The sequence below is a fragment of the Cryptomeria japonica genome, chromosome 5 (assembly GCF_030272615.1).
Source record: "Cryptomeria japonica chromosome 5, Sugi_1.0, whole genome shotgun sequence".
Taxonomy (NCBI): domain Eukaryota; kingdom Viridiplantae; phylum Streptophyta; class Pinopsida; order Cupressales; family Cupressaceae; genus Cryptomeria; species Cryptomeria japonica.
In genome coordinates, this window is record NC_081409.1 from 811,760,399 (window position 1) to 811,765,543 (window position 5,145).

Below are 5,145 nucleotides of genomic sequence, written 5' to 3' on the forward strand. Positions count from 1 at the left end.
TAAAACTTATTCTACTATTTTCCTTAAAAAAAAAAAAACTTTTAAATAAGTTTATTCTTTATTCTTTTAATGTTTTCTTTATTTGACAAATATATACAAAGATTTGATATTTAAAAAAAATTAATAACAATAATCTTATGAAAAAAAATCAAATCTAAGATAAATCAAACTTGGAAGGTTCTTAATGAGCCCACCAAGGATCAAGTCTTGTTGAGTGCAAAATTCTCACATCATACCCCTAAGTGAATTTGGACCCATTAAGCTGGAGAGATTTCAGCTACATGACTTTGTGGATGAAAAATGTTCCATCAAATGAATACATTTAAGAATGTGAACAAAATAAATACATTAAAGATATTACTAAATGATATTACTAAATGTTCAAAAGAATATCAAGAAAACAAATACAATACATTTCTTTTATGATGACCATTTCAAATCAAGAGATCTAAGAAGCCTTCAATTAAAGTTCGATGATAAAGATGATGCAATGATACTTCAAATAAATAGTATAAAATTGATTCGACAACCATTTTCCTCATTGAGATATACAGTAAAAAACTGGTGAGCAGGACATCCTCCTCATCCGTATTCAAAAAGAGCATGCATGGTAATAGGTAACATGTGGAAATTTTGGCACATTCTGTAATGGTACGTTAACAACTAATCACAGCAGATGAGATAAACTGTAGGCACAGTGCGCAGTCATACGGAAAGAAAGAATAGCTGTCACATCATAACAGGCATGCAAGAATGCATAACAGTGCAGGCAAGGACAACCACACAATATTTTTTTTCACTGGGTAATGATATAATCCCTCTACTACACACTACCTATTGTATTAAGGTTATCAGGCTACATATTTAACCATCATAAATTTCTCATTGAGAAAAGCGAGAATGAATTCCTCTAGTATACACAGCTTATTAGGCTATTTAACCATCACAAGGCTATATTTTCACTCTGATTGATATTGTCTGAGTTAAAACAAAGTCATTATAAATGTTTTCCAATCAAATCACTTATCAAATAGTCTACATACTATATTCAGGCTGTGTCTATTCTGGTTTCAAAACGGACCTTTCGTACAGTGTGTTAGCCGCATGTTAACAATTAATTGCAAAATCAATCGTATAAAACGTGTGATGTTAGTCAATCTGTAGTGTCCTTTTGAAGCCCGAATAGATGCATCCCTATACTCAAACCACACAATTTTTTTTCAATGGATACAGAAAAAATTGCAGATAAGTGAAAAAACAGCTAAAAGGCAACTGCAGAGTCATTACATTACCTACCTAATACACCCAAATAAACATTAAAAAAATTCTAATCAACCCCTTACAAATATGGCCAGTAAATCCAACAAATAACATCACCATCCAAATTAGGCCTGCAGCACCAAATACAGATTGTACTTGGTCCTAATTCCCATTTTCTTGTGACATTAGATCTGACAGAGCATAACAAACTCTACAAATTAAGAACCCATTACAGGTCACAGTGAAATCCAATCAAATAAACTAGTCAGAGAGAACCCATATCTGAAATTTAGCTCTGCAAGAACAATCTCTAGGAACCCACATTAAACATCAAGCAGATCTGCTGAATATAGCATTGTTGCAGGTGGGTAGAACTAGAAGGACTGCAGGACAGAAGTTTTTTTTACCTGCAGTTACTCTCAGAGTTTGATCTCAAACTTTGATACAAAAATCTTTTATACAATTGAACCTAAAAAAAAAATTAGAAATTTTTTATAATGGACACTGAAAATCTAACCAGTTCAAAATATTTTTATGATTTTTTTCCTTCAAACTAGCAAAACATTGTCTGAAAAATGATCTGGGTATTGCAACCAGATGAGCTTTACAAGGGGAAGGATCACAATGGATGCAGAGGTTTATCAACCCATGCCTGTTAACTGCAGATAAATGAGAAAAAACTTAAGGCAGTAACAGGAAGGGATAGATAAAACTCTGCCTCCAGTTAACTTCTCACAACCCTTTAAAAGCCTTGAGTGAAATACAAGAAGAATATATAAGTAAACCTGCAAAATAATAACCTGGAAGTGGATGTGGAATCTTTGTTTGTCCCCCATATCTGCTACTGGCCAGAAGAAAATTGTCAAGTGAATATTGTGTTTGGTTTGTCTGGTATTTATAGACTGAACAGGGATCTTTGAACGGCAAGAGAAAAACAGCTTTCCTCTGTTAAGTGACGGAATTTAGGCACATATATTTATTATTTATGTAGAACGTGCAGTTAGGAGGATAAGTGGGAATATTCTATTATAGGGATTGTTATGAGGAGTTGTTAAATCGTGCGCTTCTGTTTAGGGTTTTTGATGCTTTGGATTTTTATTTTTTTTAAATGCAAGTTGAAAACCGTCCTTTAAAAACTCAATACAAGTGTAAACATAGGCACTTAACAAAGTATTTTTTTTATTAGAATAATGGAGAAATGTATAATAATGTAAAAAAATATCACCATTCTTGTAATTTGTATTCAATTAAATTATAAGTTGTTGTCAATGGGTTATTGGTCTGTTGGTGAAGTTGAATGGTTCTTAATGAGTTCACAAACATCAAGTCTTGCTCAGTGTTTCAATTACCTTTCACTAATTGATTACCCATATTATTGAAGCATCTTTAAGTAGGTATCGAGCGAAACTTTGAAATGATCACTTTCTTTACATATCCATAGGGCATGCCTAATGGGACATATGTGCATAAATATTGGTCATTTTTGAGGTAGTTGTAGTGTATGGTTATTAGGGCATCTTTAAATAGGTATCAAGCGACACATCGAAATGACCACTTTTTGACCCTTGCATACCCGTAGGCCACAACTACTGGGGCATTTGTGCATAACTATTGACCATTTTTTAGGTGGTTGTAGTGTATGGTTGTTGAGACATCTTTAAGTAGGTATTTAGCGACACTTTGGAATGACTACTTTTTGACCCTTGCACACATAACAATAGCTATAAGATGTTAAGTGGCATACAGAGACAACCAAAAACAATTTGTTAAATTCTGATGTACCCTTTAAAATCTATGGGTGTGTGAAGTTAGCTATAACGACTACTGGTACACTTCCCCTAACCAAAAATATAGGTACATAACTTTTTATTACGAACTCTATTAAATGGTGATTTCACATTTAAACTAGTGTAAATTAGGGAAACACCAAATTTTGGTTTTTATTCATTTCTATTTTATTTTTTGTTGTAAGAAGATTAAGGAGTTTTAGGAAAGATAATAATCTTTATACAAATATTTTAGGTAAATTAATTCTTCACAATAAATATATAATTTAATTTAAGATAAAAAGTTGAAATTGATTTTTTTAGTAAATAACATTCAAAATTTAAATAAATAAAATAACAGTTCTTAGTATTAGATTGGATATTGGTTTGTTAGTGACAAATATTGTAAAATAATTAGTTAAAATGTGAGGACCCTATTATCTACTAACAACAACCTATTTTTCTAGATTTGTGTTGATTTTCATATTATAGAACCAACATGAGATGAAAATGTGTTCTATAATGGGTTTTTATTTTGTGAAATTGGTTTTATAAGATACAATCAAATCTTTAGGTTTTCTTTTGTGAAATTGGTTTTATAAGATAAAATCAAATCTTTAGGTTTTCTTGCTTCAAAACTACTTTGTATCACCTTCTATACCTGAACTAATAAAAATTGGTGTTGATTATAACATTTTTGAGGAGCATGTTAGGTGTGGATCTTCTAGCTTGATCAAAATCATATATTTTAAAAAGATTGATAAAATTCAATATAATTGTAAATATAAGTAGTTAAAAAATTAGAATCAAATATTACCACATAGTGCCAGTACTTGTTTTTTTAGTATTGTAATAATAAAAAAATTGTTTAGAGGAAGGTTGGATAATAATTTGAGATAATATATTCTTGCAATAGTATAATAGAGAGTGCACATAATTATAACATTATTATAAAATTACAATAATATCTATAACTAATTCAAACCTTAATAATAACCTTAATTCTAACCTTAACATAATTTGTACCCTAGCCCAATTTTTTAACTTAATTCTAACTCTAAATCTAACATTAAATACAACCCTGATCCTATTAAATACAACCCAAATTTTAACCCTAGTTATGAAACTAACTCTAAGCCTAAATTTAATCTTTTAAGTTAGAAATAATTTGAACTTTATTTTTAACCCTAACCTTAACCCTTATTCTAACATGACTCTTATTATAAACAAATTCTAATCCTAATCATTATTATAATTATTTTTGAATTATAATAATAAATAAGAATTAAGATTAAAGTTATAATATAATTAAGAATTATATATTAAGTTAATTTAACAAAATTTATAACTATAATATAATTTTTTTTATGTATGCATAAAGTAGTCAAAATTTAAAGCTTATTAGAGGAATGAGCTCTGCTAGGGTTTGAGGTTGCGTATTACGTCTTGCTTGTTTCAAACTGCATTTATTGCAAGATTTTTGTGTTTATTATGGCTCCAGCCAACTTTAGCCCAACAGTTGATGTTGGTGTTGGAGTTGCTGCAATAGACACTTATGACACCCCCGAGCAAACGCCCTCGCAAATTTGTTCCGAAAGTGTTTCACGAGGTATGTCCTCTCCTGATGTTGTACTTCTTGTTCAGGATTTTGACAATGCCTGTGACTAGCTTGAAAAATGTACTTTGATAGGTTATTTTGTGGGTAGGATCCCTCCTAAAAGCATGCTTCATGATTGGGTCACCAAAGCCTAGTCTCCTCTTGGAGTTAGGCTTGATGGCGTCCAAAGTCTCACAAAAGGTTTTTTTTGTTTCGTTTTTCAAACCCTTCCCATGTGGAGGCTTTTCTCTCTCATGGTCTGTGGATTGTTAGGTCGTCCCTTCTAGTTTTCCAACGTTGGTCTCGCCATTTTTCTATCTCAGATGACAAAAAATTGCGAGTTCCACTCTGGGTTGAGTTCCTTGGTCCTCCTTTGCCTTGTTGGCCTTTCATGCAAACCATTGCTCAGTCTGTTGACAGAGTTGTTTGCCTCAAGCCAGACCATTTTTTTAATTCTTGCCCTCAAAAGAGGGTATGTGTTCAAGTCAACCTTTCTCGCAACCTGAAAGAAACTATTGATAT

The 5,145-nt window shown here is 31.5% G+C and overlaps 1 long non-coding RNA gene across 1 annotated transcript; it reads right to left on the reverse strand.

The window, feature by feature from the left end:
- Positions 1–1,262: 1,262 nt before the first annotated feature.
- LOC131043011 (uncharacterized) lies at positions 1,263–2,221 on the reverse strand. The gene is made up of 2 exons (XR_009105350.1): positions 2,061–2,221; positions 1,263–1,643 (listed from the first exon to the last, which is right to left on the reverse strand). It is a non-coding gene; the product is annotated as an uncharacterized LOC131043011 (long non-coding RNA).
- Positions 2,222–5,145: the final 2,924 nt, after the last annotated feature.